At 41.4% G+C, this 15,022-nt stretch overlaps 1 protein-coding gene and 1 non-coding gene across 11 annotated transcripts in view; both read right to left on the bottom strand.

Annotated features, from left to right (window-relative positions):
• Nucleotides 1-15,022, bottom strand: part of RGS20 (regulator of G protein signaling 20) — a 109,457-nt gene that overhangs the window by 36,742 nt on the left and 57,693 nt on the right. The window contains exon 1 of one of the 10 annotated variants that reach the window (XM_065519222.2): nt 8,892-8,914. The exons of the other annotated variants lie outside the window; for them this stretch is intronic. The gene's annotated coding sequence lies outside the window, so the exon portion shown is untranslated. Of the gene's footprint in view, nt 1-8,891; nt 8,915-15,022 lie in introns of those variants that run through there. 10 annotated transcript variants of the gene reach the window in all.
• LOC123575346 (U6 spliceosomal RNA) lies at nt 7,566-7,671 on the bottom strand. The gene has a single exon (XR_006700644.2). It is a non-coding gene; the product is annotated as a U6 spliceosomal RNA (small nuclear RNA).

Raw genomic sequence — 15,022 nt, 5'->3', positions numbered from 1 at the left:
TGAATCCTACCAAACATTTAGCAAAGAAGGACTACCAGTTCTTCAAAAACTGTTCCAAAAAATAGAAGGGGAGTGAATACTTCCCAACTTATTCTCTGAGACCAGTATTACTCTGATACCAAAACCAAATAAAGACACTGTAATTATCTTTATGAATACAGTTGCAAAAATCTTAAAATACTAGCAAACTGAATCTAGCAACATGTAAAAAAAGGATTATATGCCACGACTAAGTAGAATTTAATGTAAGAATGCAAGGTTAGTTTAACATAAAAAATAAATGTAATAGCCATATCAATAAAGTAAGGGACAAAAATCACAATCGACTGAGAAAAATTATTTGGTCAGGCACAGTGGCTCACACCTGCTACCCCAGCACTTTGGGAGGCCGAGGTGGGTGGATCACCTGAGGTCAGGAGTTCAAGACCAGCCTGGCCAACATGGCGAAACCCTATCTCTACTAAAAAATACAAAAATTAGCCAGGCGTGATGGCACGTGCCTGTAATCCCAGCTACTCAGGAGGCTGAGGCAGGAGAATCGCTTGAGCCCAGGAGCAGGAGGTTGCAGTGAGCTGAGATTGTACCACTGCACTCCAGTCTGAGCAACAGAGTGAGACAGCCCAGTCTCAAAAAAAAAAATTATTTGACAAAATCTAATGCATTTCACAGTAAGTAATATTCAACAAAATAGGCATATAAGGAAGCTTCCTAAACCTGACCAAAGGCACCTATAACACACCTATATCTAAGATCATATTAAACACTGAAAGACTGATGGCTTTCTCTCTAAGATCAGAAATAAGAAAAAAAATCTACTTTTACCACTTCTATTTGTAATATGTTGGAAGCTCCAGCCTGGGCAATAAGGCAAGAAAAATAAATAAAAGGCATTCAAATTGAAAAGGAAGTAAAACTATCTCTATATCTCTATTTGCAAATGACATGATCTTGCTTATTAAAACATCCTAAATATTCCACTAAAAACAAACAAAAAAATTATCAGAACTAATAAATGGGTTCAGCAAAGTTGCAGGATACAATATTAACAAACAAAAATCAATTGTATTTCTGTACACTAGCAGTGAACATTCTGGAAGTGACATTAAGGAAATAATTCCAATAATAGTATCAAGAGATAAAATAATTAGGAATAGATTTAATAAAAGAATTATAAGATTTATACACTGCAAACCACAAAACAATTGCTGAAAGTAAAGAATATCTAAATAGGGCTGGGCATGATGGCTCACGTCTATAATCCCAGCACTTTGGGAGGCTGAGGTAGATAGATCACTTGAGCCCAGGAGTTTAAGATCAGCCCAGGCAACACGGTGAAACACCTTCTCTACTGAAAATACAAAAAATTAGCCAGGCATGGTGGTGTGTGCCTGTAGTCCCAGCTACTCAGGAAGCTGAAGTGGATCACATAGCCCAGAAGTTGAGGCTGCAGTGAGCCAAGATCACACCACTGTGCTCTAGCCTGGGCAATGGGAGTAAGACCCTGTCTCAAAAAAAAAAAAAAAAAAAAAAAAAAAAACTAAATAAGTGGAAAAACATCCCATATTTATAAAAGACTTAATGCTGTTAGGATGGCAACATTTCTCAAGTTAATGTACAGATTCAATGCAATCCCTATCAAAATCCCAGGTGCCTGTTTTGTTTCGTTTTGTTTTTAGAGATAGGGTCTTGCTATGTTGCCCAGGCTGGACAACATAACACCTGGGCTCAGGTGATCCTCCTGCCTCAGTCTCCTGAGTAGCTCGGGAGAGCTATTTGGACAAAAAGGCCAAGCCAATTCGAAATGGGAAAGAACGGTCTTTTCAACAAATGGTGCTGACAGTAGTGAATATCCACATGCAAAAGGATAAAGTAAGACCCTTACCTTACACCATACACACAGACTAACTCAAGCGGATCCAAATCTAAGAGCTAAAACTATAAAATGCTTAGAAGAAAACACAACAGTAAATCTTCATGACCTGCAGTTAAGCAATGATTTCTCACACATGACACCAAAAGCACAAGTAAAACAGAGAAGATTGATAAGTGGGACTTAATAAAAATTAAAATTTTTTATGGCTGAGTGCAGTGGCTCATGCCTGTAATTCCAGCACTTTGGGAGGCCTAGGCGAGTAGATCACTTGAGGCCAGGAATTCAAGACTACTAAACATGATAAAACCTCGTCTCTGCTAAAAATACAAAAATTAGCCAGGCTTGATGGTATGCACCTGTAATCCCAGCTACTTGGGAGGCTGAGGCACTAGAATTGTTTGAACCCAGGAGGCAAAGGTTGCAGTGAGCCAAGAGCGCACCACTGCATTGCAGCCTGGGCAACAGGGCAAGACTCTGTCTCAAAAAAAAAAGTTATGCTTCAAATGACACCAGACCAGCATGACCAACATGGTGAAACCCTGGGTCTACTAAAAAAAATACAAAAATAAGCCAGGCGTGGTGACGCGTGCCTGAAATCCCAGCTACTCAGGAGGCTGAGGCAGGAGAATCTCTTGAACCTGGGAGGCGGAGGTTGCAGTGAGCCGAGATTGCGCCATTGCACTCCAGCCTGGGTGACAGAGTGAGATTCTGTCTCAAAAAAAAAAAAAAAAAAAAAAATGAAAAGACAATCCACAGATACAGACTGGGAAAAAATATTTGGAAGTCACATATCAGGTAAGAGACTTGTATCCAGGATATATAAAGAACTCTTACAACTTAAGAAAAAGGAGAGAAAGCCCAATTTAAAAATGGAGAAAGGATTTGACTAGATATTTCAAATGGCCAATATACACATGAAAAGACGATTAACATCATCAGTCATTAGGGAAATAAAGTCTCTACCACAATGAAATACTATTTTATTCCTACTAGGATAGGTAGAATAAAAGTAGACAATTAGTGTTGGGATGTGAAGAAATTAGAATCCTCATATGCTACATGTGAGAATGTAAAATGGGCTAGCCACTTTGGAAAACAGTTTGACAGGTCCTCAAAATGTTAAACATGAAGCTTCCAAATGACCCAGCAATTCTACTCCTATATATGCCCAGAAAACTGAAAACACATGTCCACACAAAAACTTGTAAACAAATGCTGTTTGTTTATTGTTGTAAACATTATACATAATGGTCAAAAAGTGGAAAAACACAAATATCTATCAACTGATGAATGAACAAAACATGGTATGTCCGTACAAGGCAATATTTATTCAGCTATAAAAAGGAATGAAGTACTGGATCCTGCTATAACATGGATGAGCCTTGAAAATATGTTAAGTGAAGGCTGGGCATGGTGGCTCATGCCTGTAATCCCAGCACTTTGGGAAGCTGAGGCAGGTGGATCATTTAAGGTCAGGAGTTTGAGACCAGCCTGACCAGCACAGTGAAACCCCATCTCCACTAAAAATACAAAAAATTAGCTGGGTGTGGTGGCGGGCACCTGTAGTCCCAGCTACTCAGGAGGCCGAGGCAAGAGAATTGCTTGAACCCGGGAGGTGGAGGTTGCAACAAGCTGAGATTGTGCCATTGTACTTCAGCCTGGACAACAACAGCAAAGCTCCGTCTCACAAAAAAAAAAAAAAAAAAAAAAGGAAAAAATATGTTAAGTGAATGAAGGCAGACACAAAAGGCTACATAATGTATGATTCCATTTATAAGAAATTTTCAGACTAGACAAATCCATAGAGGCTGGAAGTAAATTAGTGGTTGCCAGGGGATGCGGTAAGGAGAATGAGGAGTGACTGCTAGTGGGTATGGGATTTCTTTTCAGAATTATGAAAATATTCAGGAGGCTGGGCACGGTGGCTCATGCCTGTAATCCCAGCACTTTGGGAGGCCGAGGCGGGTGGATCATGAGGTCAGGAGTTTGAGACCAGCCCGACCAACATGGTGAAACCCTGTCTTTACTAAAAATACAAAAATTAACTGGGTGTGGTGGCGCACACGTGTAATCCCAACTACTCAGGAGGCTGAGGCAGGAGAACTGCTTGAACCCAGAAGGCAGAGGTTGCAGTGAGTCAAAATTATGCCACTGCACTCCAGCCTGGGCGATAGAGCGAGATTCCATCTCAAAAAAAATAAAAAGAAAATATTCAGGAATTAGATAGCAGTGATTGTTGCTAATGACTACTAAAGGGTACAAGGTTTCTTTTGATGAAGATGTCCTAAAATTAGATTATGATGATGGCTGCACAACTCTGTAAGTATACTAAAAACTACTGATTGTGACTGACTGAGACAGAGTCAGCCTCTGTCACCCAGACTGGAGTGCAGTGGTGTGATCATAGCTCACTGCAGTCTCCAACTCCTGGGCTCAAGTGATCCTCCTGCCTTGGCTCCCAAAGTGCTGGGACAACGGGTATGAACCACTGTGCCTGGCCTGTGCTCTTTAAATGAGTAAACTTTATGGTATGTAAATTTTATCTTAATGCTGTTTAAAGGCAAAAGAGTAAGGGAGTGTAGAGTTACCAGTTTCAATGTACATTTAACAGGAGTTTAATATAAGGAAAGTGGAGATAATGATGGGAAAATAACAGTTAAAAAGAAAGTAGGAGACTGGGCATGGTGACTCATGCTTGTAATCCCTGCACTTTGGGAGGCTGAGGCAGTCGGATCACCTGAAGTCAGGAGTTCCAGACCAGCCTGGCCAACATGGTGAAACCCTGTCTCTACTAAAAATACAAAAAATTAGCTGGGTGTGGTGGCGTGTGCCTGTAATCCCAGCTATTCAGGAAGCTGAGGAAGGAGAATCACTTGAACCTGGGAGGCAGAGGTTGCAATGAGCTGAGATCGCACCACTGCACTCCAGCCTGGGCAATAAGAGTGAAATTCCATCTCAAAAAACAAAAACAAAAACAAAAAAACCCACAATCAAACAAAAAGAAAGCAGGTGTTCTGAGAATTTCTGGAATTGAAAAAAACACAAATCCTCACTCCTATAGACTGAATGTTTATGTCTACCACAAAATTCATTAATTGAAGCCCCAAGGTGATGATATTTGGAAGTGGGGTCCTAGGGAGTGATTAGGTCATGAGAATGGGGCCTTTATGAAAGGGATTCATGTCCTTATAAAAGAGGCTTCACAGAGCTCTTTCCCTCTTTATCCACCCTGTGAGGGTGTGGGTGAGAAGACAGTTTCTGGTTTCTGGCAACCAGGAAGCAGCCCTCATCAGACACCTATCTGCCAGTGCCTTGATCTTGGACTTCCCAGCCTCCAGAACTGTGAGAAACAAATTTGGTCGTTTGAGCCACTCAGTCAGTGGAATTCTGTTATAGCAACATGAATTGACTAGACACTGAGAAAGTCTCTCTCTTTACAAAGCAGGACAAATAAACAAAAATCCACTACTAGAAACACCATGGTAAACTTTAAAACATCAGGAATTGACAGATAATTTAAGAAGCTACCAGAGAAAAAAGTTTCCTACAAAAGAATGATAATTAGGCCAACAACGACACTTCTCTTCAGCAACAACAGATCCCAGAAGAAAACAGATAATATCTTCCTCTGAGATAAGACTCAGCTTATCTCTCACAGACCGTTGCAAAAAAATTATTAACGCATATTTTACCAAGAAAAGTAGATCCCCAGGGGAAGTATGGAATACAAGAAACAATAGTAAATCTAGAATTCGATAAAATATGTCGGTAAATTTAATAAAGTACTGTCTGCAAAAATGGGTCTTAGGCTGGGTACAGTGGCTCATGCCTGTAATCCCAGCACTTTGGGAGGCTGAGGCAGACGGATCACTTGAGGTCAGGAGTTTGAGACCATCCTGGGCAACACGGTGAAACCTTGTCTCTATGAAAAATAAAAAATTAGCTGGACTTTGTGGTACATGCCTGTATTCCCAGCTCTTTAGGAGGTTGAGGTGGGAGGATCACTTGAGCTCAGGAGGTAGAGACGGCAGTGAGCTGTGGTCATACCACCACAGTTAGCCTGGGCAACAGAGTGAGACCCCAGAAAAAAAAAAAAGGAGCTTGAGTACTTGTGTACTTAAGTACTTGACTGAATGCAGGAATCTTTTGAAAGTGATTAGAAAAGTTAGATGAACATTATGTAGCCAGGGAGGGTTACTGTAACAGGACACTAAATGGAATGTTTCCTGTCATATCAGGGTTTCCAAAGTCTCTGAGTCTCCAAAGGCAAGGACCGTGAGTGATGCGTGCCCACATATTCTAAAGAGAGCTTCTGACACTTCTGTGTAAAACTTAGTAGGAGAATTAATGGAAATCACATACTAATAACCTTGAGAAAACTTTAGAGATAAAGAGATTTCACAGAAGGAAATCTGTAGTAGAGAGTGCCCAGTAGCATGTCTGCTCCTTTCTCTCCCACCATCTATTGGAGACAGAAGAGATCCTGCGGGAGCATGCCAGAAGAGACGACTTGAACCACAGTCCTCAGATGAGTATTTGCTCATAGACTCTTGGAAAGAAAATTATTCAAGTGTATTTTACCGAGAAAAGTAGACCCCAAGGGTAAGTATAGAATACAAGAAACAATAGTGAATCTAGAATTCGATAAAATACGGTAAAATATATCAGTAAAAACGTCAGGTGGGGTGGTTCATGCCTATAACCACACCTACTTGAGAGGCTTGATTGAAGCCAGGAGTTCGAGACCAGCCTGGACAGCATAGCGAGATTCCAATTCCAAACACATTTTTAAAAAAGAAAGAAACTCAGGCACCAGCCCTGTCCTGGTCTTCAGATGATGCAGAAGACTCCTGGGGAGAACCTGGCAGAGTCTGAGAGGTACAGAGACTGCAGCTTCCCCCTGGACTGCCTGAGACTGAATGGGAAGGGCCAGTTGGAACAGCCAGGTCTAGGAAAAAGGGAAGCAACCAGCTGCGTGGATGGGTGAGTTTTTCCATGGGAGACATGGAAGGGGGCCAAGCTTGAATCTTCTTGAAGGATCCTGTGCAAAACTGTTGCACTGGGGAGGAGGACCCTAGGGCTGTATGACTGGTACCAAAGCTGAAGAGGTCAGGCAGGAGTGGGGAGATCCCTGTAGGGGGAAGACTGGTCTGAATTCCCACTGACCAACACCACCTCTGTCTTTAGCAGTGCTGCATCCATGGCAGCGGAGCTAGGAAAGGACAGAAAGCAGAGAGGAACCGGAAGGGCTCTCCTCCTCTCCCCTGCCACAGTTGGTCTGCCCGACCTCTGGAGAAGCCAAAGCTGGGTGAGGGGAAACTGAAATGGAGGGCACTAAAGTTTGATTTCAAGGGGACTGACCTTTGTTTTGTTTTGTTTTTGAGACAGAGTCACGCTCCATTGCCCAGGCTGGACGTGCAGTGGCGCGATCTCGGCTCACTACAACCTCCGCCTCCCAGGTTCAAGTGATTCTCCTGCCTCAGCCTCCCAAGTAGCTGGGACTACAAGTGTGCATCACCACACCCAGCTAATATTTGTATTTTTAGTAGAGACAGAGTTTCACCATGTTGGCCAGGCTAGTTTCAAACTCCTGACCTCAGGTGATCCCTCCCAAAGTGCTGGAATTACAGGCATGAGCCACCGCGCCTGGCCGGGACTAAACATTAAAAAACAATTTGTTGCTTTTTTTTTTCTTTTTATGGAATGCTTCACGAATTTGCACATCATCCTTGCGCAGGGGTCATGCTAATTTCTCTGTATTGTTCCAGTTTTAGTATATGTGCTGCCGAAGTGAGCACTGAATTTTTTTAACGCCTGAAAATGAGACTGTTCTAATACGGACATTGACCTGAAAAACTCTAGAATCTGCACGAGATAAGAGAGGCCGGGCGCGGTGGCTCAAACCTGTAATCCCAGCACTTTGGGAGGCCGAGGCGGGTGGATCACGAGGTCAGGAGATCGAGACCATCCTGGCTAACACGGTGAAACCCCGTCTCTACTAAAAATACAAAAAACTAGCCGGGCGCGGTGGCGGGCGCCTGTAGTCCCAGCTACTCGGGAGGCTGAGACAGGAGAATGGCGTAAACCCGGGAGGCGGAGCTTGCAGTGAGCTGAGATCCGGCCACTGCACTCCAGCCTGGGTGACAGAGCAAGACTCCGTCTCAAAAAAAAAAAAAAAAAAAAAAAAAAAAAGAGTTGAAGGGAGAGGAGGGGAAAACCGATACTGTTTGAATGTGGTGATAGGAGAAGACATTCACTGCCTGTTTACACTCAGTTCAGTCCGGCTTGTTAAATTAGTGAACTACATAAAGAAACGAAGATTATCTCGTGCACAAGAATGGATAAGAGTTGACAGCAAATATCACAAATTACAGTCTGGGGGCAGGGACATGAAGGGATATCTGTAAGGGATAAGATCAAAAACAGGAAGAGAAAGGAGAGAATAGGGGAATCCACAGTGGACCCAAAGTACCAAGGCTAAGAACCTAAAATTGGATTGGCATGAAAGAACTAAGAAGGGCCTGTAATCCCAGCTCCTTGGGAGGCCAAGGTGGGAGGCTTTAACATCTGGATTAGTTTCCTAGAGCTGCTGTAACAAATTACCACAAACCGGATGGCTTAAAACAACGGAAATTCATTCTTTTTTTTTTTTTTTTTTGAGACGGAGTCTCGCTCTGTGGCCCAGGCTGGAGTGCAGTGGCCGGATCTCAGCTCACTGCAAGCTCCCACTCCCGGGTTTACGCCATTCTCCTGCCTCAGCCTCCCGAGTAGCTGGGACTACAGGCGCCCGCCACCTCGCCCGGCTAGTTTTTTTTTTTTTTATTTTTAGTAGAGACGGGGTTTCACCATGTTAGCTAGGATGGTCTCGATCTCCTGACCTTGTGATCCGCCCGTCTCGGCCTCCCAAAGTGCTGGGATTACAGGCTTGAGCCACCGCGCCCGGCCTGGAAATTCATTCTTGCACAGTTCTGGAGGCTAAAAGTTCAAAACCAAACCATTAGCAGGGCCAGACACCCACCTCTGAAGGTTCTAGGGGAGGATTCTTCCTCGCCTCTTCTGGCAACCTCTGTGGCAACAGAAACCCAATCTCTGCCTTCTTTGCCACTTGCCCTTCTTCCCTCTATGTCTGCCTGGGTCTTTGAAGCTCTCCCTCCTTATAAGGTCATCAGTCGTTGGATTTCAGGCCCACCTTCATCCAGTTTGGCCTCATCTTCACTTGGTTAGCCAGATGTGGTATATGCAAAGACCCTGTTTCCAAATAAGGTGATATTCACAGGCATCATGGTTAGAACTTCAACATATATTCTGGGGGGACACAATTCAACCCATAGCAATGTCTAATGTGGAGTGAGGAATAGGAGCTCCCGTGAAGCCACTTTAATGCTTCTGTCCAGAAATGTCAAGTGCATTGGGTGACTGGGCACTTTAATCTGCAGCTGAGTTGACTAACTCAGCTGTGATAATTTATTAATATTTTTAGGCCGGGCATGGTGGCTTATGTCTGTAATCCCAGCACTTTGGGAGCCCGAGGCAGGTGGATCATCTGAGGTCAGGAGTTTGATACCAGCCTGACCAACATGGAGAAACCCCATCTCTACCAAAAATACAAAAATTAGCCAGGCGTGGTGGCAGGTGCCTGTAATCCCAGCTACTTGGGAGGCTCAGGCAGGAGAACTGCTTGAGCCCTAAAGGCGGAAGTGGCAGTGAGCTGAGATCGCGCCACGGCACTCCAGCCTGGGAGACAAGAGCAAAACTCCGTCCCCAAAAAACAAACAAAAAATATATATACATGTATACATATATATATATATATATGTACTTTTAAAAGTCATGTTAAAATATGAGAATAGCACCTGCACATGATAAGAAAAACCATACAACACTGAAGGGTTTATAGTGACAGTTGTGTCCTAGAGGAAAGTGCCATCATTTGTTTTTCTGTATGCCTTTCCAGATACATAGGCATTTTTAAGAAAATGGAAGCAGGGTATACCACTGTTCTGTGCCTCTCTTTCTTTACCTCACAAGGTAGCTTGAGGCTCTTTCCACATTAGCACATGTGGATCTACTGATGACACAGGTATGAATTAGGTTTTCTCCAACTTCTAACAGTCCCAAAAGTTCAGTATCTGAGAAATGGCAAAGGCACAACCCAAATGCTTTGATTATATAGTAACAATTTGCTTGTACAGTGTTTGAGTATATCAAGATCATTTATTCAATAAATGCAAACAGATGTAGAAAAGGAGATAATCTATGGAGACTCTAACAACATGGTAAGGAGTTTTCTTATTCTTTCTCAGGTATTATCAGCCCTCACTCCAAAGCTAAGCATAGGCAAAGGGCAGAACTTCTGTGCTTAGCAGAGTAGGTGGTAAGAAAAGGTCTGTTGAGGCTGGGCATGGTGGCTCACGCCTATAATCCCAGCAGACGTTGGGAGGCTGAGGCGCATGGATCAACTGAGGTCAGGAGTTTGAGACCAGTCTGGCCAACATGGTGAAACCCTGTCTCTACTAAAAATACAAAAATTAGCTGGGTGTGGTGGCATGTGCCTGTAGTCCCAGCTACTTGGGAGGCTGAGGCAGGAGAATCACTTGAACCCAGGAGGCGGAGGTTGCAGTGAACTGAGTTTGCCCACTGCACTCCAGTCTGGGCAACAGAGCAAGACTCCACCTCAAAAAAAAGTATATCAATTGCAGTGCATTGAAACACATAAAATTGTGAAAAACTATGAATTCATAATGGTACTAAAAAAACTCACTGACTACATTTAGACAGTGATAGGGAACAATTTTGAAAACTGATAAATAAGGGGAAGGAATCAAGTTTTTATCCTACTTTTCCTATACAAATCATACTTCAGGGTAACCTAATAGTTGATACTTTTTTTTTTTAAAACCATTTTACTCACTAATAAATGAAAAAATAATAGATGAAGAAATCACGTATACAAACACACGCACACTACATATATATATACACACACACACATACACACAAATAAAATCACCTATGAAAAAATGTTCAGTTTTACCAAAAGTAAATTTAGAAAAATATTGGTATTCTCAATGAAGTATCAGAATAGACAGACGAACGGTAGCCGGAAGCCAGTGGGATGAATTCATTTGAGAGAATGTAACTAATGAAAGATTTCATAAATACTGAAGATGCAAAATTGAACCTAATGTGATTCAAGAATAAATATTAAAATTTATGTGGCAGGAAATCATGTAAAACAAAGAGATGCAAATTAAAACCAGGTATCTTTTTTTGATATTTTTACCTATAAAATTGGCTAAAAAAAAAAAAAAATCAAGATTAACTGTATCCACTGTGAGGACTGGGGAAATTAGCTTAAATCTCAACTCCATTGTTGATTAGCTGCATGAGCCTGGGGAAGTTATTCCATCTCTTTGAGTCTTGGTTCCTTCATCAATAGAACTGGGATACTGAGTATCCTGGAGGTGAAGATTAAATGAGGCGATACCAGTGAAGCACTTCAACTGTGCTTGCAACACATAGCACTCAATAAGTGTTTGCTATGTGGTTATTCCTATGCATAGGAATTTGCAGTTTTGTGATTTATGTTCCTATTATGAATAGGATCTCCCTTCATTAATTTTCCTTTTTTTGGCCATCCTTGTCTAGTTTAAATATTCTTATTTTTCTGCCTTTAAAACAAAGCTGGAAAATTTCCATCTTTTTATTTCTATGTATTTTTTGAGACAGAGTCTCACTCCATCACCCAAGCGGGAGTGCAGTGGCCCGATCTCAGCTCATTGCAACTTCTACCTCCCGGGTTCCAGCGATTCTCATGCCTCAGTCTCCCGAGTAGCTGGGATTACAGGCACGCACCACCATGCCCAGCTAATTTTTTTTGTATTTTTAGTAGAGATGGAGTTTCACCATGTTATGTTGGCCAGGCTGGTCTTGAACTCCTGACCTTACGTGATCCACCCCCCTCAGCCTCCCAAAGTGCTGGGATTACAGGCAATGAGCCACCGTGCCTGGCCAGGGCCTGATGCCTTTCTTAGGGACAAATCTCATAACACCTTTTTGATTTTTTCTATGTAGCTTAGGATCTTCTACTACCATATGACTCAATATTTTAAATTTAAATTTTTTCAGAAAAGTATCTATCTTACCTAAGATTTTCAAATACATTGGCATTAAACTTGTACCTGTTATTTGGTTTTTGTGTAAAAAAGTCTCGATCCGGTTATGCACCACAACTCATTTCTGATGGTTTGGGCTTTTCTATCCTCTTATCTGAATCAGATTTGCCAAAGGTTAGTCTGTAGTTCTGTTTTCCAAAGAATTGGCCTTAGGCTTTATGGATCAATTTTGCTTTCTGTTAACTGTAAATTTTATTAATTTCTGCTTTTATTTTCATTATTCTTTATCTACTTTTAAAAAAATTACTTTGTTTTCTCCTGGCCTCTCACACTAAAGTTTTAGTTCATTTACGTTCAGTCAGTGCTGGTTTTTAATAAGTGGGTTTAAAAGTATAAATTTTTATCCAATTACTGCTTTGATCATATCCACTGAGTTTTGCTATATAGCACTATTTTTATTTCCAAATACCTCAGATCTAATTGCTGCTCAGATTTTTTATCCACAGCCTTTTAGAAGTTTATTTTTAATTTCTTGACTAGCCTGACTAGTTTGTATGTGTCTTTACATTTTGATCAGAAAATGTGGCCTGTATGATTTTAACATTTTTAAATATATTATTACTTTGTAGATTGATTTGATAGTTTTGCCTTTTCCAAAATATCATACAAATTAAATCAGGTGGCATGCCATTGTTTGGAGTCTGGGCTTCTTTCACTTAGTGTAGTGCTTTTGAGATTCACCTGGTTGTGTGTGTCAGTAGTTCATTCTTGTTTATTGCTGAGCAGTACTCAACTATATGCTTATAACTGTTTATCCAGGCACCTACTGATGGACATTTGTGTTATTTCCTGTTTTGGGTGCTTATGAATAAAGCTTCTATAAACATTTGTGCAGAGATTTTTGTGCGGGTGTATGTTTTCATTTCTCTTGGGTAAATACTCACTGGGTCACATAGTAAGTGCATGTTTATTCGCTTTCTAAGAACATGCCAACTTGTCTTTCAAAGGAGCTGTATCTTTTTTCTATTCCCACTAGCAATGTATGAGAGTTTCAATTGTTCCACATCCTCGTCAGTAGATGAATTGTCAGATTTTTTCTTTCCCTGGCGATTTTAGTAGGCATAAGTGGCAGCTCATAGTGAGTTTAATTTGCATTTCCCTCTTGACTGACAATGTTGAGCATCTTTTCATATATTATCCACTATGTGTACCTCTTCTTTGGTGGAGGGTCTTGGTAATCTTTTTTGGCTCATAGCCTGAAGCAAGAGCCCCTCAAATACCAGCTTTGTGCTCTTGCTGGTACCAGGGCATCTGGACTTTTGCTGGCTACATGGTTTTCTTCATGTTCCTAATAATGCTTTGATTGATTCTGTTTTATGTAAAGGTATTTAACACATATGTGATGAATGATTAGAGAACTAATAATGTATCCCTCCGTGTTTCACCTCATGACTCAGTGTATCTTTACCCTTTCTGTCTGATAACATACCTGGGAATTTAATAAAATGTATGAACCCAGCCCAGGAAGGCACTTATCCCTTCTCTCTTCAACTGTCTACTGGTCACCTTCATTTCCCCAGTCTCAGACACTCTAGAAACAAAGGACTCTAGAAGGAAAGAGAGAGAATACACACCCAGCAGACATTTTCCTTCCTCTAACTGCTGAGTTTCCATCACCTCTGTCCTTCCACATCAGTCAAAAGTTGTCAAAGACAAGTGTATCACACGCATTTAATCCATTCTCAGACATGGCTCATCATTATTCACATCACAATTCCTTCCCTCTGTATTGCTACTTTCTGTAATGTTACTTCTCTACCAGAAGCAAGAAACCTCCAATATCAAGTGCCAGGACTATGATATCATTCTGCCATGGGAACATTAATATCCAAATTTTTAATATAAGCATGTATTTAAATATCTACCTGTACACTATTATAATAGCAGCCTTTTGAAAAATAGCATAATGGGCTGGGTGTGGTGGCCCACAGCTGTAATCTCAGCACTTTGGGAGACCAAGGCCATGGGTGGATCACTTCAGCCTAGGAGTTTGAGACTAGCCTAGGCAATATAGGGAGACCCTGTCTCAACAACAACAACAAATTAGCCACATATGGTGGCGCACACCTGCAGTCCCAGCTATTTGGGAGGCCGAGGCTGAAGGATTGCTAGAGCCTGGAAGGCAGAGGCTACAGTGAATTGAGATAACACCACTGCACTCCAGCCTGGGTGACAGAGCAAGACCCTGTCTCAAAAAAAAAAAAAAAAAGTATATGTGTGTGTATATGTATGTATAATGGATAATAGAGTACTCAGAATCAAATGGACCCAGTACCACCACTACCTCTATGACCATAGGCAGGTCACCCCAACTTCTCCGTGTCAAATCAGGAAAATAATATTACCGGGCTTATGGGGTTGCTGGGAGGAATATAGATGATAATTCATGTAAAATCCTCACATAGTGCCTGGAATTATTAAATGCTCAACAACTGTTACCAAGTATATTTTTAAAAAGAATAACATGCTGTAAATCCATTATGCCAATATTTTAAATTTTATTTTGTATTTCCTTCCCTTTGTTCACAAAAATTATTTACATGATTACAAGAGAGTGTATATATGATTTTGAATGCTGCTTTATAACTTTCTGTGTTGATACGATAGTTTGTTTATTTATTTATTTATTTATTTATTTATCTATCTTGAGACAGGGTCTCACTCTGTCACCCAGGCTGGAGTGTGGTGGTGCAATTACAGATCACGGCTACCTCCACCTCCTGGGCCTCAAGTGATCAACTCAACTTGGGCACCCAAAGTGCTGGGATTGCAGGCATGAATCACTGCTCCCAGAAGTAGTCTTTATAAGTTTTAGTAGCTCGGCAAGTCCAGTGTTTTACTTTTCTGTATCTCCTTTATCTATTGCTTTATTCCAACTATTGCTTCTAACTTTCATGATTTCCTTTCTATAGCTGCCTTGTCTGCATGTGCCTGCCTTTATTTGTTGCTTTCAAGGTTCTATAAAGAAAATTTC

The sequence above is a fragment of the Macaca fascicularis genome, chromosome 8 (genome assembly GCF_037993035.2).
Source record: "Macaca fascicularis isolate 582-1 chromosome 8, T2T-MFA8v1.1".
In the NCBI taxonomy this organism is placed as follows: Eukaryota; Metazoa; Chordata; class Mammalia; order Primates; family Cercopithecidae; genus Macaca; species Macaca fascicularis.
The sequence above is the reverse complement of the archived record's forward strand: the minus strand, read 5'-3'. Positions and strand labels throughout refer to the sequence as shown.